At 40.3% G+C, this 23,826-nt stretch overlaps 1 long non-coding RNA gene across 1 annotated transcript in view; it reads left to right on the plus strand.

Annotated features, from left to right (window-relative positions):
* Positions 1-22,925, plus strand: part of LOC144826196 (uncharacterized) — a 35,790-nt gene extending 12,865 nt beyond the window's left edge. Inside the window, exons 2-3 of the long non-coding RNA XR_013609700.1 lie at positions 3,070-3,228; positions 22,759-22,925. This is a non-coding gene — a long non-coding RNA (uncharacterized LOC144826196). The remainder of the gene's footprint in view (positions 1-3,069; positions 3,229-22,758) is intronic.
* Positions 22,926-23,826: the final 901 nt, after the last annotated feature.

Raw genomic sequence — 23,826 nt, forward strand, 5'->3', positions numbered from 1 at the left:
CTGAGCAGCTGACAGGCAGCTCCTGGTGGGGCTCTGATCTACCACATATCTACATGATGTCCTGTACATTGCAACCTGTTATCTTCATGAATAAAATCATCTTGAAATACTACCTTCATGAGTGGACCTTCTTCACTACAATACGTTTCATGGATCTTGCAGCAGATAGAATTGTAAGTAGGTCAGTATATTCGAGGAAATACAGGATGATGCCTCTTGGTTTCCTTGCAGTTGAAGAGATCATTTCACCGGGCAGTGAGCCTAGACGATGTGCTCTTTGTATGTTGAGGTTGGTGGATTCTTGCAGATGGAGAAGTTTTGGCAAAAAGGATTTGAAAAAAGCAATTGGGTCAGATCCTTCTGAATTTTCTGCCAGGCCATACATGCAAAGGTTGTTCCTTCTGTTCCTGGTTTCCAAATTTTCAATTTGTTTGTGTAGAAATGAGACTTGCACACACAAAGGGTCTACTTTGGAAACAGAGGTTTCAAGTGATGCTACATTTTCTTCCAAGGTAGTGACTCTATTGTCCACGTTAGACCACTTGTCGGAAAACATTTGTAGGGTGGACTTAGTTTCTTCTATAAAGGGTCTCAGGGCCCTTATTTCGTCTAGCAGTAGATCCATCGTGGTTGAAGTAGATTGCTTAGGAGGAGAGGGAATATCTTTTTTAAGTCTTTTAATAGAAGTCTTGTTAGTGCTGGACGTTGATGGGGTGGAAGAGGCAGAAGAGGCCTTGGAAGATTGCGTATCAGGTGTGTCCTCCATTGATAAGCACTGGTAACGAGAGCTAGTATGTATCAAAAACTTCCTTGTAGAAGGTGAGGGTTTATGAAGATCTTTAGATAATCTTCCCATAGAGTCAAGTAGATACACAAGGAATTTGCAGAAATCAAATGGCACGAGAAAAGGAATATGTAGCTATGAATGACTCAAATATCAGTACTAACACTTATATCGAAACTAGGAGATAGGTATGAGCAAAAAGTATGTAGATAATTGTAGAAATCACAATTAATAACAGCCAGTTGAAATACAATGAGCCTTAATATGATCTTAAATGACTGACAAGAACGATAATAATATCATAATAAATGGTATACTTTACATGCTGAATCCAAAGTATAAGTACCACAAGTACAGAGTCAGTGAATTCAATAACAACAATCTTGTCATACCATCAAAAAATGAGCAATTCATACATAAGCATTGAACATCATAAGTACAACTAACTGAAGTGAAACTGTATATTTGAGACCAAAAGGGTTAATTAAATGCAAGCAAAGATCTCAAATAAGGCTACAGAATTAAGACATAGGCTAAGCTAGAGTCATGTAGCTATCATGAAGTGAGAGAGTTTAATAAAATAGCATATCTGCTTTAAAAAAGACATGGAGTAATGACTCAGAGGAGCCAGGCCATAAGAGCAACCATGAAAACGATAAGCAATTATGTAACTATGGCCAGAAACGTGTATTAAGGCCAAAGAATGTGAGGAAAAGTTAATTAGCAGTCATAATCCAGTTTCACCATGAAGAATACATGCAGCGCTGAGAAACTTGATGAAAAGAAACTCGCTGGCGCTGTTAATTGCAAGAGAGATATCCTCAATGTGGTATTAAGTGGCTGCCTCACAATATTTTCTGAGAAGGAATGGCCTGTGGCGCATGAAATAACGCGAGGCTCGAACAGTCAATTTGTGGGAATGAAGAACATTTTCCTCTGTTTGTGAAAAGAAATCTCCAGGAAAGCGTAGCGCAGGGGGTTAATGTCCAGTGATTATGATGAAAGCGCTGAGGCGGGAATGCACACTGAATATAAGACTGCATAGGAGCAAGCTCCGTCAGCGGGTGTATAAAATGGCGCCTGCTACCTGACCTGGCTGCGCTCCACGAATTACGCGGACAACTCGATGTAGATGCTACTGGGAGACTTGACGGTGGGGCCCGGTGAGTCTTCAGGGCTTCCCCCGCTTTCTCCAGCGGTTCAGCATCTTGTTAGGTCCTGGGAGTTGCGCTGGGCTCGTCTCCACTTCCCGTGTCCCGTGAGAGTCACGGACAAGCCGCCATCTTCTTCGGGCGCTGGCTACGCCCCCCGTTTATTGCATTTTTAAACATACAGTTACCCACTTGACAATACCAAATTTACCTATAAGTAATTGACAGTGATATTGGTGCAATTGTGGAAACCGCCAACTGTGTAGAATATACAACAGAAACATACTTATGACAATATGTGACGATATCATCATTATTGCTACCATAGGATACCATTGCAATATGTGCCGTACTATCCCGTATGTGGGAATCGGAGAAGAAGGTAGGAGGACAGCGCAGTTAAGATGCGTCAGTTGAGAAGAGATACAAGGCCACCCACACACCTATCAATCGGAGGATGTCAAACAAAGCAGTACAAGGGGTCGGTACAATACTGATTCAATGCTAGGCAGGCAGCATGGGGGCTCCAAAGCGTTGTTTGCTCCGGACCACTGATGTGGGCCATCATTTGCCTTGGCTGAGCCTCCCCATGTGGCCGGGGCCATTTTGTAAAGTCTGCGTCCATAGTCCATACTCCATTTAGGCCTGCTTGAGTTCATTGTTTTTGTTTCCCAGGCCTCCTGTTTGTTGTTGTTGTGTGACCATGTGGTTGGCGGCCATTTTGTGGAGGCAGTTAGTGTAATTTTGCCATATAGGCCTGCATGTTTGTCTTCCCTTTTTTCCACTTGGCTTATTGCTTCCAGTGTAGTAATTTTTCAGCTGCAGCTCCCGGAGTGCTGAATGATCATCCCATGTGATTCACAATGCCAAACCGTTACATTTGTATTTTTGTTGTTATTGTTTTTCTTTCCTATTCTTCCTGAGTGTAGTATACACAGTATACCATGAAATCCCGTGTTGTTGTAAAAGTCTCACAAATGGTTACACTGTATTGTTAATTGTTTTAATAACTGAGGTAAAAGCACTAACAAGCGTGACCACACACACTAAATTATATTATATTTGTTTATACTAGTAATTGAACGACAACAATGCCACATTTCACTGATGTTGTTCTTGCTTCTTTGCTTTCAGGTGCACAAAAGAGGAGGAGACAACATCACCCATTGTACTGCCAAACAGAAATCCTGCGCCCTGCGCACAATGTCACATGACGTATGACCACAGACAGACATCTCTTCAACTTGTGCCACTGCATACTAACTGACATCATTGAGATGGCCCCAAAGAAAGGTACCAGGTCCAGTAACAAGAAAGTTGCGAGTAAGAAGGCACTGCCATTTACCATCACCTGTATGTCGCCCAAGGCCTTTTTTGGGAAACCAAAAATTGTGCCTGCAGCAGTGGTGTCTGGGGAGCAAGTTAGGAGAGCACACCCGCATCAGTGGACCCACCCGACCAACCTAGGCCTAAGCCCATGTCTGCTGCAGAGGCAGCCAGTCTAATCACGACAACGTCGACAAGATGTTTTAATTGACTTATCGTTATCTCTAAGTAGTACCCAATCAATGCAGGAAACACAGATAAGTGGGCAACATCAGCTGCAATCACCCCTAAGTAGAGGTTCCTCTCTAAGTAAGGGCAGTTCAGGAGATTGAGCTTCCTGCTGAGGAAGAAGAAGAGCAAGCCGCTCTTTCAGAAGATCCATTGTCTTCCGGATTCCCTACAACGAAAAGGAGGGTTAGTCCAACAACTTCTCCTGCATGCCCCCTTCTGATGATCTAGACGCCACTTGGGTCCCACCTAAGTCTGAGAGCGAGACACCCCACGAGACAATGCTAGGGAAAAGGAAGGTTCCAGAAAGCCTTAAAGTTATGGAGGTAAATGTAGAAGAGGAGGATGATGATGATGATGCATCAGTAATCATGGACATTAGCCTTGCCCCAGTGGAGACCGACATTACCCCATCCCAAATTGCTGTAAGGTATGTAGCATGGATATCTCAACACAGATACCACCAACACCAACTCCCATATTTACAAAGTCTCAGCAGCGACCTACATCCACCACAACCACCTCAGTAGAAGTAGGCCCTGCAGAGAGTCAAACATCACGCTCACCTACTCGTTTATCTGAAATTGCAAGTAGCACTAGCAGTGTCAGAAAGCTGACCTCCTCAGTTTGGGAAGTTAGCAGGAAGGAGGTGAACATTGCTATATGCTCCATTTGTTGAGTAGGTGTTAGTCGGGATAAGCTCGATACAAACTGTGGTACCAGAGGCCAAACAACCCATCCGTGAAAACACCACTTGATTCAGTGAGAGGCGCACCTTGGTGGCCAAAAAACTGCAAGTGTTGTTGGTGGAGCGGATGAAGAAGATACAATCACGGTGGAAGGTGAACAAGAGGGACACATTTTCTCTGGTACTTAAAGCAGCCCTGTCCCCAGCAATGCAGTGGTACTGCCCACATCATCATCAGCAACATCGCAATGGCACAAGAATCAGGCTGAGACACCAAGGGGTCCAAGGCAAGAGAGAACCGCAATTAAAAAATGCGCATTGAGCCTAACATCTGGTGTCAAGAAGTCATCTGCATCAGTAGCACCAGAAAAGAAAAACATCCAGGCTACCATTCTCAGCATGTTTTGGTCATGGGTCAGTATGAACGTAACCACCCAACAGCACGTTTGTACAACGCAAAGCTGGCTAAAATGTTAGCACTGGACCTCCTTCCTTTTTCCTTTGTGGAAGGGGTGGGTTTTATTGAATTTGTGGCAGCCATCTGCCCAATTGGAAGGTTCCCAGCTGGTCCTATTTCACCTGAGTTGCTCTTCCAACACTACATCACGAAGTGCTGGAATTGCTTGGACAAGCTTTGCAGCAGAGTGCTGTTCACACTATCCACCTGACAACAGACGTGAACCAGTTGCCAAGCCACTGATTACATGTGCATCACTGCACACTGGATCTCTTTTGTGGGGGTTAGAGAGAAGATATCTGTAGATATTGACACTGCTAAGATTTTAAATGCAGCTCAGAAACATATAACTGTATCCATGTTCACCATGGAGAAATCTCATACTGCTGCAAATATTTTGGAAGACTATGACAACAAGGGTTTTGAATTGCTGGAACCAAGAGGACTTAACATTGGTTTTGTTGCCACAGACAATGGCAGTAAAATAGTTAAGGCCATGGCTGATGTTGGTTATTTCAGGGTCCTGTGTTTGGGGCACTGCTTTACCATCATTGCTCAAGACTTTCCGAAAAAAGAAGACAGAGTCAGCAATTTACTGACCGCCAGCAGAAGAACCTGCACAGATTTCAGCCATTACTTTAAAGCCCAGAAGCAGATGAGGATCATTCAACATGATAATGGAATGGAAGTTAAAGCACTGATCCAGGAGGTACCAAGACGTTGGAACTCAACTTATTACATGCTTAAATGTCTGTTTGAGCAGTACAGATCAATCAATGAATATGTCATGTAAAGAGGGGATGCTACTGTAAAAAGGCATGCTCATTGAGATAGACCAATGGGGCCTAAGTATGCCTGACAGAGATGCTGCTTCCTTTTGATGACTTCACACATGAAGTCAGCAAGGATGACTGTATCATGGGCCATGCTATCTCATTGTTGCAAATACTACAGGAACAGCTGAAGAAGGTGTCTGCAGTGTGTGCAGGTGTAGAGGAAAAGAAAGAAGCATATGAATTCGTGGAGAGCTTAACCCTTCGCTTATCTGAAAATACAAGGGTGCAAAGAGGCATTGTGTCATCCAACCATTACATTTGTGCTACAATTCTTTATCCACGGTACAAATCATTACTGCAAACTTTCATTCATTTTTCAGACATGGATGTTGCCAGCTACAAAACTTGGATAGCTGTGCAAACAAGTCAACTAGAAATAGAACAGCCGGGAATTAAAAGCCTCCAGGGCACAATAAGTACTGCAGACAGCCTTTAAGTTCCACTTCAGAGCCTGAGGGCAGTGCGGTTAGCTCACAACAGCCAAAACCACCAACAACACAAAGAACAACATTAACAACAACAAGAACAGGAGCAACAGCCCCAAAATCGGCACAGGAATGGTTTCTACAGCCAAGACCTAAGTCCAGTGCTGAGGCAAAGGTAAAAGAGGTAGAGCACCCATAACCATTGAGCGGATGGTCCAGGCCTATCTGGCTGACCCAACAGAGGTCTACTTTGATCAAAACCCATTGCTGTATTGGTATGGGAAAAGGCACCAATGGCCAGTACTCAGCAGGCTGGCGACAAACTATCTGTTTGGCCCGTAGCAAGTGTCTCTGCTGAGCATGTTTTCAGTGCTGCTGGTGCCGTTCTGACAGTGAGAAGGACTAGTCCCTCACCCCAAAATATGGAGAGGTTAACTATGATCAAAATGAATCAGCACTTCATACTACCGGATTACACCATTCATGAAGTACCACAGCAGGAAGATGATGACGGTCAAAGAAGTAGTGTGTTAGGTGACCGACTTCTAGGTGAACCAGAGTTTGAAGACAAGCTCTACTTCCCTTACAACTAGGCTTTCGAGTTACATTCTTTCTTCCTGTGTGGCCACAAAAAAACACCCAAAAATGATATAGCTTAGGAACATTATTTACTTTATTATTTGTGTGTGTCACTGTCTTTCTGGTTCACAACAAATCCATCCCCAGCGTCTTAATCTTTTATTGGCGGATTAGAGTTGCAACTGTGTGCAGTCGGTGAAGAAGTAAGTCCACTCCTCCTAACTCGTCCTAAAGCCATTTCCCTCAAGCCAGACATTGGACCCTAGACAGACATACTGGTGTCGCAGACTCATGGGGCAGCTGTACTAGACAATTATCTATTTTTCTATTATGGCCATACTCTGTTAAATCAATGACAAATGCTCAATTTCACTTTCCCCCTGACTACTACAACAAGGCAGATGATATGATTACTTATATGAATGATGATATAGTACGGCACAACATCACATGGTGAGTCTTACGTGAGGTACTACTATTGTTTGATTGTAACGATGCAGCCGATAGGTCACCCACTGCTGACATGGTCGAAATGATATAGGTAGGGACTTGGAATGGGCCTCGGAGTCAGAGGGAGGCGATTGATGATGGGTGGGTATGTACATGCACAATATATATATTGTGCTTGCAAACTACTGTGAGTCAAGAAATATTCTGAAATACTACCTCAAACCTTTGAATCAAAAACTTTACCAAAAAACCAGTCCTTATTTATTCTTCTCCCAGGGATTTTTCTATTTATCATTGCATTGCTCTTCCATTATTTTTAATTTATTTTTTATTCTTCACCCTTGGCTTTGCTACTGTGGGCCGGTTTAACATACTTTTACATTCTCTTCATCCAGTCTTCACCTATGATACCATCTAGGCATCCATCCATCCAAACATGGCTATCATTTTCAACAAACCGCTTTTACAAACAACATACATTTGTCATTGAACCACCCATGTGTCCTTGCATGCTTGCCTTTGAGTTTGACCAATGAAACCCCCGGGTGATTCCTTTCATCCATACAGTTTTACCCACCCAGCCAGGGATCTTTTCATTAACGTTTTCCCCATCCATCAACTACCCATGCATTCTTCCAGCCACCTATAAGCCTCCCCGGCCCCTTTCATTCCCCCATGCATCCTACTCTGCCAGTCATATATTACGTGTCACTCGTCCTTCCTCCTTCCATCCTTCTATCCCTTTTCCATCAACCCATCAAGGTAGTCTTCTTCATCAAACTTTCTCTGCTGAGTGAAAGTAAATAAGGGTGTCTGCTTGTCTCTTTCAACTGTTTACAACGTATTCTTAACAGTACAGTGTACTCCCTTGCAGGGAGTGTAAATATGTCAATAAGTAAGGAATTTGACTTACCACCACCCACCACTGCTGCTGGGTCACCCCATGCAGCTGCCGCATCAGCTTCCTTCTGGCTGGCGCCGCAGGCCCCACCACTGGTCGGTACGCCCAGAAAAACATTTCACAATTTTTAGCTGCCATATATGCCTCCCCCTACTTACTTTTTTCACTAGTAAGATTATACACTACATACACCAGACACATCACTCTAATTCAGGGACTAGACAGTATGTCCTATCAAAAATAATAAAATATCCGGTTGGGTATTTTGTTAGTGGCAATTTTTGAAAAGCCTCTCAAGATGAGTTGGTAGGTAATGCAGGGATAACACAAATTTAGAAACAGATAGATCAAATAGTATTTGGGAAAAAATAAAATTAGGAAACAGAAATATTAGTTCAAAAAAATAAGGAGCAGTAAAGGTTAGGGAAATATATTTTTAATTATTATTACCTACAGGAGGATTTACTGGGCCCAGCAGAGCCATCTGCAGAGGAGCGCTGTTCCTGCTGGGATACGCCTCCAGCCCCCGCACCCGCCTGAGAAGACCCAGTCTTCTTCTTGCCTCTGGATGCTGATCATGTAAGACATAATTGAAGAGACAAAAAATGATTGGTTTTAAATAAATATTGAATAATTGCTCCAAAATATTTTTTGACAGGAAGCGGCAATTGCAATAACATTGACCTTTCTTAAATCAGATCTACTAGTCGTAGACTAGTATCGCGGCTGTGGAACTTCCTATCCTTATTATTTCACAGTTCCATTATGATTCCTGAATCCTAAACCTACCTCGCCCTCCTATTCCAAAGACTTTTGAAGGAATTGCAAGAAAATTATATTTGCTTCTAAGTTCTGAATTCTGATCTCATTCGCAATCATCATTCTCAACACCATCTGACGAGCCAATTCACTAAGTCTGCATTTAGTCTTCTTAAATGCATAGATGGATACATGCATTATTGCATACACCAAATTGGTCGGTTACTATTCACTCACTATATGAACTACAAAAGGTTCTGCTAAAATGATTAAGGACGAGTCAAGGACTGAAGTCACGTGAAAGGGTGCATAACGCATGCCGCTAAATTCCCAAATAGTACTAAGTAACTCCCGAATGACTACCACTATCTTAGTGACAGGACAAAGGAAAGGAGTCTCTCTAGTCTGCAATACCTAACTTAAGTTCTCTTGCATAATCAGCACAAGCAAGTGCAAAGTTGCAAACAAGTGCGATTAGGCAGCGCCAAGCATCTGTCTAGAAGAACGATCACATAATGTATGATTTTTAAACGTAACTTACCTGCATGTGAGCAGCAGCAATAGCATAGAACACGCAATAATAATTATAATTAGCTAGTACTCACCAAGCCCTGCGACCTCAACACCTAGCAGGGCCAGCAGGTCCTGATCTCGGACCAGGATGTTGGACCACCGGTGGGTCCCTTGGTCATGGGTGCACTGGACCCCAGAGCAGTGATACATGGCTCGGCGCACCCTCACCCACCACTGCTGATGCTCCCAGGCCCGTACCTGGACCCAGGCCTGCCGCCTGCTGCTAGGGTGGAGGTGAGGTAGTGCTGCACAAAAAAAACAAGTGCAGCCAACTCCACCTTCAAAAACGAGGCCCGGGGCTGCATCCCTTCCGGGCGACGCCTTCCACTCCTCCTCTCTCCCCGGGTCGTATTCTGATTTTTAGCCATGATTCTGGGAGAGCAGGGCAGAAAAGAAAATGCTGAAAGTAAAAAATCATTATTATTTTTTTTTCCACAGCAGATTTAGATGTGGATGTGGAATATTGTAGACTGTTGTCTAGGCCCTCTACGTTTATACATTTCTGTTGTAATTGCAAGTTGTGAAATCAGCACTGACCAGTAATAAGATAATGAGGGGCAGAGCCGCAATCTGAAAAAGTGGGTTATGGGCTGAGGGGGTAAAACCCTTCTCATGCAATGACCACAATCATAAAATGTCACTACATTAATCTATGCTATCAGGCTCAACTTAAAGACAATGTAAAAAGATTCATTTAAAAAAAAAAAATGTTATTAAGTTGAACGCACAGAAAGCCATTGCATCAGGACCGCATATCCGCCGTAAACATCATCACAGTACAAGTCAATCACTCGGTTAAGAACCTTATTTAACAGGAAAATGTGTACACATATCCCTTATGTTCTTGGCAGTAATGGCAGTGCAACCAAATGCGGAATATAGAAAAAAAAAAACCTAGGTGACCCCCCCCACCCACCATCTACACACTACCCCAACTATATCCCCCCTCCCTCATTCAATACACCCCACCCCCTACCCCCAGGCGTGTCATAGTGCGGCCCCCATTGGGACGGAAGTGACCTCTCTGGTCGCACCTAGCAATTGAAACAATGGATACTATGTGGTATGAGTCGTCTCACGTCTCAGGAAGGGGCAGCAGTTTGCAACCGAACTATGCAAAGTGATTGCTTTCATCTCGATATTCTATGGCGGTGTGACCCAGGGCTATGTGCAGGGGTCCCTTATTCCTCGTCTGTGGGGAGTGTGAGTTCCATGACTAATCTTTCCCAGGCTCTCGCCCTCTCCAATGCCTGTTCATTACCTGTTCTATGCGCCATTTGTAGGCGGATCTCCCCCTCCCATCGAGACCACTTACTAAATTCATGTTTCCATTTATCTACACTGGGACCTTTGTTCGCCTTTCACTGAGAGGTTATGGTTCTTTTGGCTAGGAGGAACCCCAGGTCAATACATTTACTAGTAATTTTGCCTCGCACAACATTTTGATCCTTAAATATTATCTAATTCGATTATTTCTAGCGTTTGTCATTCAGGATATACAGTTGAATTGACCAAGACCCAACAGTTATGAGTTTGCGGACGTCTTAAAGTCAGAAGAACTCTTAAATTGGGAGTCATGTTATCTTAACATAAATACAAGGGCGGCTTTGCTTTTCAAAAAGGGAGCTTGTCCAAGAAACGACTACCTAAACATGAGTATTGCAATTACTTCAAATAATCAAAAAACAATTTGTGAAATAATTGAAACAAAAAGTAGTAAATACCCTGTGTTATAGAGGGGCCATGCCGGAAAATTATTCAGTATCAGTGACAATAGAGATCGAGGGCCGATATGCATTCAATCTAAAAAATAGAGGACTTTGTTATAGGCAAAACTATAAATCATCAAGGTACGAAATGGGCCAACCAAACCTAAATTAGCGGGGGCGGTGGCATGAAAGACCTACCTAAGGTTTCTTGTAGAGTTCATAGAAAAGACCGAATCTTTAGTGATGTTAACTTAATCCAAGTGATGGAAAGAATGGATTCCGAGTCTAAAAGCAAAAGATTTTAAATTATCTATCAAGTTTGGCATGACTCTAATGCACTCTGTATATCGTAATGCAGCTGGTTTTTACCTCTTAGGCCAATGATGGTGTATTCGGGCCAAAAGGTACGAAGCATCTAACCGCGTAACGAAATTGAATTAGAATCTCGATCTCAGAGGGTCGGAACAAATCATAGAGGACTTCAGAAGAGGTCCAATTCTGAAATTAGAAGGACAGGGATATAACAAAAACCTGTCAACATCGTGCCCAATAGGTAAATGGGGTCTCAGGCTAAGGGCTTACCGTCAGTATCTTATTGGCAATCGGCAGACAAAGTCCAGCACAAAACCGGGAGGAAGAAGCGCATTATACTGATTCATGCCTGTATTTAAAGTCCCGTTTGGAGATCGAAATAGGACTGGAATTTTGTGGGCGCCATATTGGAACTTGTTTATTTAACGAACCGGTAAAGAATGGCACTGAATATAGAAACATGTGTAAACGCTCCACGTTTATCAACAATATAATCCGTGTAGCGAATGATTTTAAAAAAACAACAAAAATATGACAACTAAATGTCAGGCTCTCAATAAAGCTATGAATCAAGCAATATCATGGCCGCCATTTTAGAAGGGAGAGCAATAGTGTCTAATCGTTTCCATGACTATTAGATAGGAAAAAAAGTTGTTTTAAGATCCATGAAGGGCAGTGTATCGTTACTGATGTATATCAAGAGCAATCTTCTGGGAATAAAACGTCCACGTCGTGCATATACATAGTCTATACAAGTATACATACAAAAATACAATTCGAAAAAGCAGCAATGCATACAGTATATATTATCAAACAGTGGTTAACAGATGACATCAATTTATCATAATGAACCAAGTGCACATGACCATGCTGACAATCTAGAAAACCTGAACTAGATTGGTGTAGTAGTTAAATTATGAAATCATTACTTCAGATCAATGTAGGCATGCTAATGCATGCCATTCAGTGGCCGAATTCAGTCCTCGTTTGACAGTGTCAGTTAGACAAATGACTTTACCTTCTCTCATCGAGAGAAGTCTATCGATATTATTCTGTCTTTTATTAGGTCTGATAACTTCGAGAACCCACCACAACATGTCTGTCTCCTTGTGACCAAATTGCAAATAATGCTCCACCAATAGTGCATTATCTTTCTTGCACCTAATCCGCGATTGATGTTGTAAGATCCGTTTCTTAACGGGCTGAATGGTTTTGCCTAGATAATGCAACAAGCAGGGACACTGAATGCAGTAAACCACATTTGTGGTATTACAGTTGGAAAACGTTTTAGCTTTGAAGTCTACATCATTGATTTTACAAGTTTTTACAGTTTTAGTTGTGGCACACGCAACACAGTTATTACACTTATGGTGACCCACGAGTGGGACTAATTGCCTCATGTTATCGATAACGTTTACTGGTGAGATTTCTTCATAGGCATGAATCAGCCTGTCCTGCAGGTTAGTGCCCCTTTTGAACGCAAAAAGAGGTTTCTGTTGGAATTCAGGAATAGATTGGAGTAAATTCCACTGTTTACAGACAATTTTCTTAATTGCATTAGAGTATGTGCCAAAGGTTGACACACAGACAATGCTGGGCTTATTCTGATGCTCATTTACAGTCAGGAGTGCCTCTCGATCATTGTACCAGGCTCGTTTCATAGACTTTCTCAGAAGTCTAGAGGGGTAGCCACGTACTTGTAATTTCTCCTTGAGTTTCTTTGCCTCAAAAAAATAATCATCTTTATAGGTAGAATTTCTTCGAAGTCGAAGAAATTGCCCAAAAGGCAAACCATCTTTTAATTCCTGCGGGTGATGGCTTGTATACCGCAGAAGGGTATTCCTGGCTGTTTTCTTAGTAAACAGCGTAGTGTATAACTGAAGATTGGTGTCTATTTTGATGATTATATCAAGGAAGGGCATCTCTCTGGTATCTTGTTCCATGGTAAATTGTAAATTAGTATTTCTGGAGTTTAACCATTGATGGAAATCATTCAAGCGATCTGCTGTTCCATGCCATACCATGAACACGTCGTCTATATAACGCAGCCATTTCCGGATGTTGTCGGAAAAGGGATTGGAAGTGTGCCAAATGTGTTCATCCTCAAAACATGCAACATAAATGTTCGCGATGTCTGGGGCAAAAATTGCACCCATGGCTACTCCTTTCTGTTGTTGAAAAAAGGAGTTTTCAAAAAGGAAAAAGTTTTCACATAAAGGTATTCTGACACATTCCAAGATAAATGATGTTGGAACTACATGAGTTCTTGGTCTTAGCTCTAAAAGATCGCCTAATATATCAAGAACTTCTGTCTGAGGGATGTTAGTATACAAGCTTTCTATATCCATAGAAACGAGTATATCAGTGGAAGGATCAAAATGAAATTTTTCAACTTCATTGATGACTGCCGTGGTGTCCCTAATATATGTAGCTCTCTCAACAGCAAAAGGTCTGATGAGGTAATCGGAGTACTGTGCTAAGGGCTTAAGGATTGAGTTGCAGCCCGAAACAATTGGGCGACCAGGCGGATTATCCAGATTTTTTTGCACCTTAGGGAGCATATATATCACAGGAACTGTAGGTGTTTTGTTTAATAGGAACGAGGCCTCTTTGTCGTTTAACCAGCCTCCTTCCAAGCCCAATTTGCTTAAAGCTGTGATTTCTACAATGAGTCTTTTCGTAGGATTACATGTCAACTTTTTGTAATTGGTAGGGACTGACAATAGTCTCATCATTTCCTCATTGTATTTAGATCTATCCCATAGCACAATACCGCCTCCCTTATCTGCTGGTTTCAAAAAGGCCTGAGGCAAGTTTTGTAGATTTTGTAAAGCTAATTGTTGATCTTTCGGTAAGTTGGATTTATACTTACAAGTATGCTTAAACAGATTTTCAATTTCAATGAGGGTAGCATTCTCAAAAGTGATAACATCTTTGTTAACCATTGTGTTGGTAGGATAGAATGTGGATGGATTTCTGAGTCCTGTATAGCCTGTCTTAGGATCTGAGATGTTATTTGCAAAGAAATTCCTCAATCGAACTGTCCAAAAGAAGCGGTACAATTCAAGTTTACTTTGAAACAGATCATTTTTGTAAGTGGGTACAAAACTTAGACCGTTAGAAAGAACTGCCACTTCTTGTTCAGAAAGGTTATGTGTGGAAAGATTAAAGATAGGGATGGATAAATCATTGTTTACCACTCGTAATACCGGTTCCTGGTCTGACGGAACCCCGCAGTGTATTGTTTGTGAAACCATCCTCTCTGTGATTGTTGTGGTCTCCTTGGTGGTCCGGAGCCTCTTGAGTCCTGTGCTAAAAAAGACTGGTGAGAAGTGGAAGGTTGCTGGTCGTAGTGACGGTGGTTGGAATTGAAAGATTGGTCACTACTAGACTCTGAGCCTGTATCTGAAAAGGTGGTTCGTTTAGATGGCTGTTGGTTTGAGCCCTGGGATGTGTAAAAATCTTTTCTTAAATAAGGGTACGTTCTTTCTTTGTTATATCTCCTTATGTCGTTCTGCAATTTTTCTGTTTTTTGTGGGAGTTAAATTCCTCAAATTCTTTCACCGTTTGTTGGACTTTATCTAGAAGTAACTTACTGTTACTAATGGTACTGTCTCCTAGGATCTTTCTTTCTAGGGATTCAATTTCCTTTGTAAGAATCTGGATTTGGCGTAATGCTGTTTCTATACTTAACACCATCCAGGTGCGTGAGCACCTGTTTGCAGAAAAACTAAATCCGATTTTAAACTCTTCGTCATCCACAAAGATAATCAGTATGTTGCGTATTTGTAGACCTGCCGGGATGATATTGGCACTCAAACAGTCTGTCAGAAATTTAGCGTGCAATTCTGTACGTACGAGTTTCTTTTTTAACCTTTCTAGTTGATTAAGATCTGATTCGTACAGAAGATTGGTGATCGGGCCTTTGTTCCCTAAAAGGGAAGGGCCAGATGCAACTTTTAGGATATATTCATCTGAATAAGCTAGTGTTTCTGCCTCAGACATTGAATTGTGAAGGACCTGCGAAAGACCACTAGTTAAAGCGGCTCACAACAGACACTTGTCTGCGCAAGAAGTAAAGAGTTGAGCAGTGAGCAACCCAAAATACCCTTGAGGGCTTGGGTGAATAAGTAAAGGGGTATAGATACCTTCAAGGGAATTCGTTCAAACAACAGTTGATAGTTCAAGTTTAAATCAAAAGGATGAATCAATAATCCTTATAAGAATTGAATTCAACAAAATTAATTAAATATCAAAAAACTCTATTCATCAAAACATAAATAGACTACATAGATAACAAACACAAACACAAGGTGTATAGGAAAATAGAATTGATCAAGTGCTAAAATGGTTCAATTCACATACAGAAGATAATTAGGTCTGCAGGTATACAAATAATATGTTCATACATAACTCAGCAGAACCTAAAAACACCTATCCTAAATCAAAAGTACATAACATAAAGAAAGGATGAGGTGGAGGTCGACTTTTCGGTCTCCTAGAGGAAATTTTGTGAGACCATCTTCAGGACTGATGTCAATTGGGGACTGTATAGTAACCAAGTGTAATCTGAAACACAAATGTTAGCAGTTACACACTGATATCTACAATTTTATATATTTATCTATAACACCTTAGTGAAAACAGATATGACAATAATTACAATGACAACCTACATCAAACGACCTACACCAAAAAACATTTATTTACAAAAAACATAATATAGAGCCATAAAAAACACAAAATCAATTGTTATTCTATGGGCAACCACTGATGTTCACAGTATATACAGGACTTTTTAATCATCTAAATCATGACAGTTCAATGAAACAATGAGTAGCTATAGTGACATCATGGACATTCAAAGAGAATATTAAACTCATACAGTGAGTCCAAATATGTAAAATAAATTAATACATGTTGCCATTATTTATGATTGGTACACTGAAGTGTGATACTGAATCTCCAATCTATTTTATCACTTCATTCTATACACAACATTTTGATCCTTAAATATTATCTAATTCGATTATTTCTAGCGTTTGTCATTCAGGATATACAGTTGAATTGACCAAGACCCAACAGTTATGAGTTTGCGGACGTCTTAAGGTCAGAAGAACTCTTAAATGGGGAGTCATGTTACCTTACCATAAATACAAGGGCGGCTTTGCTTTTCAAAAAGGGAGCTTGTCCAAGAAACGACTACCTAAACATGAGTATTGCAATTACTTCAAATAATCAAAAAACAATTTGTGTAATAATTGAAACAAAAAGTAGTAAATACCCTGTGTTATAGAGGGGCCATGCTGGAAAATTACTCAGTATCAGTGACAATAGAGTTCGAGGGCCGATATGCATTCAATCTAAAAAATACAGGACTTTGTTATAGGCAAAACTATAAATCATCAAGGTACGGAATGGGCCAACCGAACCTAAATTAGCGGGGGCGGTGGCATGCAAGACCTACCTAAGGTTTCTTGTAGAGTTCGTAGAAAAGACCGAATCTGTAGTGATGTTAACTAAATCCAAGTGATGGAAAGAATGGATTCCGAGTCTAAAAGCAAAAGATCAAAATGTTGTGTATAGAAAGAAGTGATAAAATAGATTGGAGATTCAGTATCACACTTCAGTTTACCAATCATAAATAATGGCAACATGTATTAATTTATTTTACATATTTGGACTCACTGTATGAGATTAATATTCTCTTTGAATGTCCATGATGTCACTATAGCTACTCATTGTTTCATTGAACTGTCATGATTTAGATGATTAAAAAGTCTTGTATATACTGTGAACATCAGTGGTTGCCCATAGAATAACAATGGATTTTGTGTTTTTATGGCTCTATATTATGTCTTTTGTAAATAAATGTTTTTTGGTGTAGATCGTTTGATGTAGGTTGTCATTGTAATTATTGTCATATCTGTTTGTCACTAAGGTGTTATAGATAAAAATATAAAATTGTAGATATCGGTGTGTAACTGCTAACATTTGTGTTTCAGATTACACTTGTTTACTATACAGTCCCCAATTGACATCAGTCCTGAAGATGGTCTCACAAAATTACCTCTAGGAGACCGAAACGTCGACCTCCACCTCATCCTTTCTTTATGTTATGTACTTTTGATTTAGGATAGGTGTTTTTAGGTTCTGCGGAGTTATTTATGAACATATTATTTGTATACCTGCAGACCTAATTATCTTCTGTATGTGAATTGAACCATTTTAGCAATTGATAAATTCTATTTTCCTATACACCTTGTGTTTGTGTTTATTATCTATGTAGTCTATTTATGTTTTGATGAATTGAGTTTTTTGGGATATTTAATTAATTTTGTTGAATTCAATTCTTATAAGGATTATTGATTCATCCTTTTGATTTAAACTTGAACTATCAACTGTTGTTTGAACGAATTCCCTTGAAGGCATCTATACCCCTTTACTTATTCACCCAAGCCCTCAAGGGTATTTTGGGTTGCTCACTGCTCAACTCTTTACTTCTTGCGCAGACAAGTGTCTGTTGTGAGCCGCTTTAACTAGTGGTCGTTCGCAGGTCCTTCACAATTCAATGTCTGAGGCAGAAACACTAGCTTATTCAGATGAATATATCCTAAAAGTTGCATCTGGCCCTTCCCTTTTAGGGAACAAAGGCCCGGTCACCAACATTCTGTACGAATCAGATCTTAATCAACTAGAAAGGTTAAAAAAGGAACTCGTACGTACAGAATTGCACGCTAAATTTCTGACAGACTGTTTGAGTGCCAATATCATCCCGGCAGGTCTACAAATACGCAACATACCGATTATCTTTGTGGATGACGAAGAGTTTAAAATCGGATTTAGTTTTTCTGCAAACAGGTGCTCACGCACCTGGATGGTGTTAAGTATAGAAACAGCATTACGCCAAATCCAGATTCTTACAAAGGAAATTGAATCCCTAGAAAGAAAGATCCTAGGAGACAGTACAATTAGTAACAGTAAGTTACTTCTAGATAAAGTCCAACAAACGGTGAAAGAATTTGAGGAATTTAACTCCCACAAAAAAAACAGAAAAATTGCAGAACGACATAAGGAGATATAACAAAGAAAGAACGTACCCTTATTTAAGAAAAGATTTTTACACATCCCATGGCTCAAACCAACAGCCATCTAAATGAACCACCTTTTCAGATACAGGCTCAGAGTCTGGTAGTGACTAATCTTTCAATTCCAACCACCGTCACTACGACCAGCAACCTTCCACTTCTCACCAGTCTTTTTTAGCACAGGACTCAAGAGGCTCCAGACCACCAGGGAGACCACAACAATCAAAGAGAGGATGGTTTCGCAAACAATACACTCCGGGGTTCCGTCAGACCAGGAACCGGTATTACGGGTGGGAAACAATGATTTATCCATCCCTATCTTTAATCTTTCCACACATAACCTTTCTGAACAAAAAGTGGCAGTTCTTTCTAACGGTCTAAGTTTTGTACCCACTTACAAAAATGATCTGTTTCAAACTAAACTTGAATTGTACTGCTTCTTTCGGACAGTTCGATTGAGGAATTTCTTTGCAAATACCTTCTCAGATCCTAAGACAGGCTATACAGGACTCAGAAATCCATCCACATTCTATCCGACCAACACAATGGTTAACAAAGATGTTATCACTTTTGAGAATGCTACCCTCATTGAAATTGAAATCTGTTTAAGCATACTTGTAGTATAAATCCAACTTACCGAAAGATCAACAATTAGCTTTACAAAATCTACAAAACTTGCCTCATGCCTTATTGAAACCAGCAGATAAGGGAGGCGGTATTGTGCTATGGGATAGATCTAAATACAATGAGGAAATGATGAGACAATTGTCAGTCCCTACCAATTACAAAAAATTGACATGTAATCCTACGAAAAAACTCATTGTAGAAATCACAGCTTTAAGCAAATTGGGCTTGGAAGGAGGCTGGTTAAACGACAAAGAGGCCTCGTTCCTATTAAACAAAACACCTACAGTTCCTGTGATATATATGCTCCCTAAGGTGCATAAAAATCTGGATAATCCGCCTGGTCGCCCAATTGTTTCGGGCTGCAACTCAATCCTTAAGCCCTTAGCACAGTACTCCGATTACTTCATCAGACCTTTTGCTGTTGAGAGAGCTACATATATTAGGGACACCACGGCAGTCATCAATGAAGTTGAAAAATTTCATTTTGATCCTTCCACTGATATACTCGTTTCTATGGATATAGAAAGCTTGTATACTAAAATCCCTCAGACAGAAGTTCTTGATATATTAGGCGATCTTTTAGAGCTAAGACCAAGACCTCATGTAGTTCCAACATCATTTATCTTGGAATGTGTCAGAATACCTTTATGTGAAAACTTTTTCCTTTTTGAAAACTCCTTTTTTCAACAACAGAAAGGAGTAGCCATGGGTGCAATTTTTGCCCCAGACATCGCGAACATTTATGTTGCATGTTTTGAGGATGAACACATTTGGCACACTTCCAATCCCTTTTCCGACAACATCCGGAAATGGCTGCGTTATATAGACAACGTGTTCATGGTATGGCATGGCACAGCTGATCGCTTGAATGATTTCCATCAATGGTTAAACTCCAGAAATACTAATTTACAATTTACCATGGAAGAAGATACCAGAGAGATGCCCTTCCTTGATATAATCATCAAAATAGACACCAATCTTCAGTTATACACTACGCTGTTTACTAAGAAAACAGCCAGGAATACCCTTTCGCGGTATACAAGCCATCACCCGCAGGCATTAAAAGATGGTTTGCCTTTTGGGCAATTTCTTCGACTTCGAAGAAATTGTACCTATAAAGATGATTATTTCTTTGAGGCAAAGAAACTCCAGGAGAAATTACAAGTACGTGGCTACCCCTCTAGACTTCTGAGAAAGTCTATGAAACGAGCCTGGTACAATGATCGTGAGGCACTCCTGACTGTAAATGAGCGTCAGAATAGGCCCAGCATTGTCTGTGTGTCAACCTTTGGCACATACTCTAATGCAATTAAGACAATTGTCTGTAAACAGTGGAATTTACTCCAATCTATTCCGGAATTCCAACAGAAACCTCTTTTTGCGTTCAAAAGGGGCACTAACCTGCAGGACAGGCTGATTCATGCCTATGAAGAAATCTCACCAGTAAACGTTATTGATAACATGAGGCACTTAGTCCCACTCGTGGGTCACCATAAATGTAATAACTGTGTTGCGTGTGCCACAACTAAAACTGTAAAAACTTGTAAAATCAATGATGTAGACTTCAAAGCTAAAACGTTTTCCAACTGTAATACCACAAATGTGGTTTACTGCATTAAGTGTCCCTGCTTGTTGCATTATCTAGGCAAAACCATTCAGCCCATTAAGAAACGGATCTTACAACATCAATCGCGGATTAGGTGCAAGAAAGATAATGCACCATTGGTGGAGCATTATTTGCAATTTGGTCACAAGGAGACAGACATGTTGTGGTGGGTTCTCGAAGTTATCAGACCTAATAAAAGACAGAATAATATCGATAGACTTCTCTCGATGAGAGAAGGTAAAGTCATTTGTCTAACTGACACTGTCAAACGAGGACTGAATTCGGCCACTGAATGGCATGCATTAGCATGCCTACATTGATCTGAAGTAATGATTTCATAATTTAACTACTACACCAATCTAGTTCAGGTTTTCTAGCTTGTCAGCATGGTCATGTGTACTTAGTTTAATATGATAAATTGATGTCATCTGTTAACCACTGTTTGATAATATATACTGTATGCATTGCTGCTTTTTCGAATTGTATTTTTGTATGTATACTTGTAAAGACTATGTATATGCACGACGTGGACGTTTTATTCCCAGAAGATTGCTCTTGATATACACCCAGTAACGATACACTGCCCTTCATGGATCTTAAAACAACGTTTTTTTCCTATCTTATAGTCATTGAAACGATTAGACACTATTGCTCTCCCTTCTAAAATGGCGGCCATGATATTGCTTAATTCATAGCTTTATTGAGAGCCTGACATTTAGTTGTCATATTTGGTTTTTTTTTTAAATCATTCGCTACATGGATTATATTGTTGATAAACGTGGAACGTTTACACATGTTTCTATAATCAGTGCCATTCTTTACCGGTTCGTTAAATAAACAAGTTCCAATATGGCACCCACAAAATTCCAGTCCTATTTCGATCTCCAAACGGGACTTTAAATACAGGCATGAATCAGTATGATGCACTTCTGCCTCCCGGTTACGTGCTGGACTTTGTCTGCCGATTGCCAATAAGATACTGACGGTAAGCCCTTAGCCTGAGACGACATTTATCTTTTGGGCACGATGTTGACAGGTTTTTGTTATATCCCTGTCCTTCTAATTTCAGAATTGGACCTCTTCTGAAGTCCTCTATGATTTGTTCCGACCCTCTGGGATCGAGATTCTAATTAAATTTTGTTACGCTGTTAGATGCTTCGTACCTTTTGGCCCGAATACACCATCATTGGCCTAAGAGGTGAAAACCAGCTGCATTACGATATACAGAGTGCATTAGAGTCATGCCAAACTTGATAGATAATTTAAAATCTTTTGCTTTTAGACTCGGAATCCATTTTTTCCATCACTTGGATTTAGTTAACATCACTACAGATTCGGTCTTTTCTACGAACTCTACAAGAAACCTTAGGTAGGTCTTGCATGCCACCGCCCCCGCTAATTTAGGTTCGGTTGGCCCATACCGTACCTTGATGATTTATAGTTTTGTCTATAACAAAGTCCTCTATTTTTTAGATTGAATGCATATCGGCCCTCGATCTCTATTGTCACTGATACTGAATAATTTTCCGGCATGGCCCCTCTATAACACAGGGTATTTACTACTTTTTGTTTCAATTATTACACAAATAGTTTTTTGATTATTTGAAGTAATTGCAATACTCATGTTTAGGTAGTAGTTTCTTGGACAAGCTCCCTTTTTGAAAAGCAAAGCCGCCCTTGTATTTATGTTAAGGTCCCCATTTAAGAGTTCTTCTGACTTTAAGACGTCCGCAAACTCATAACTGTTGGGTCTTGGTCAATTCAACTGTATATCCTGAATGACAAACGCTAGAAATATTCGAATTAGATAATATTTAAGGATCAAAATGTTGTGTATAGAATGAAGTGATAAAATAGATTAGAGATTCAGTATCACACTTCAGTTTACCAATCATAAATAATGGCAACATGTATTCATTTATTTTACATATTTGGACTCACTGTATGAGATTAATATTCTCTTTGAATGTCCATGATGTCACTATAGCTACTCATTGTTTCATTGAACTGTCATGATTTAGATGATTAAAAAGTCTTGTATATACTGTGAACATCAGTGGTTGCCCATAGAATAACTATGGATTTTGTGTTTTTTATGGTTCTATATTATGTCTTTTGTAAATAAATGTTTTTTGGTGTAGGTCGTTTGATGAAGGTTGTCATTGTAATTATTGTCATATCTGTTTGTCACTAAGGTGTTATAGATAAAAATATAAAATTGTAGATTTCGGTGTGTAACTGCTAACATTTGTGTTTCAGATTACACTTGGTTACTATACAGTCCCCAATTGACATCAGTCCTGAAGATGGTCTCACAAAATTTCCTCTAGGAGACCGAAATGTCGACCTCCACCTCATCCTTTCTTTATGTTATGTACTTTTGATTTAGGATAGGTGTTTTTAGGTTCTGCTGAGTTATTTATGAACATATTATTTGTATACCTGCAGACCTAATTATCTTCTGTATGTGAATTGAACCATTTTAGCACTTGATAAATTCTATTTTCCTATACACCTTGTGTTTGTGTTTGTTATCTATGTAATCTATTTATGTTTTGATGAATTGAGTTTTTTGATATTTAATTAATTTTGTTGAATTCAATTCTTATAAGGATTATTGATTCATCCTTTTGATTTAAACTTGAACTATCAACTGTTGTTTGAACGAATTCCCTTGAAGGCATCTATACCCCTTATTCACCCAAGCCCTCAAGGGTATTTTGGGTTGCTCACTGCTCAACTCTTTACCATCGTATATTAAGCGCTGTGATGCGGGCGGGGATGAACTCGGACTGATCGGCATTTATCAGTGTGGACATGTGGGGAAGCAGCTGAGTCGCCAGGATTTTACTCAGGATTTTGTAATTCAGGTTTAGCATAGATAATGGGCGGTACGCCGTTCTATCCCAGGGCTGCTTGCCCGGTTTCAACAACGGGATAATGATCACCTCCCTGGTGGACCCTGGCAACTTTCCCAACTTCTTGGCTTCGTTGTAGAGCCACACCAGATGAGGAGCAAGGAGGTCGATGTAAGTGAGATAGAATTCCACCGGGAAGCCATCTGACCCCGGCGTTTTATTCCTTGCCATACTTTTGATGGCTACTCACACTTCTCTCACCTCGATGTTCCTACCCAACTGTTTTGCATCTTCATCCCCCAATTCCGGCAAGTTCAGAGGCCCCATAAAGTCCTGTAAGTCTACCTCTGATGGAAGCATCCTACTACGATAAATCTCCGTATAGTAGTAAAAAAACAGCACATTTATCCCTTGTTGATCAAAGCGGGCCACTCCCATCTGGTCTCTCAACTCTAGTATGATTGAGCCA

The sequence above is a fragment of the Lissotriton helveticus genome, chromosome 3_2, assembly GCF_964261635.1.
Source record: "Lissotriton helveticus chromosome 3_2, aLisHel1.1, whole genome shotgun sequence".
Lineage (NCBI taxonomy): Eukaryota > Metazoa > Chordata > Amphibia > Caudata > Salamandridae > Lissotriton > Lissotriton helveticus.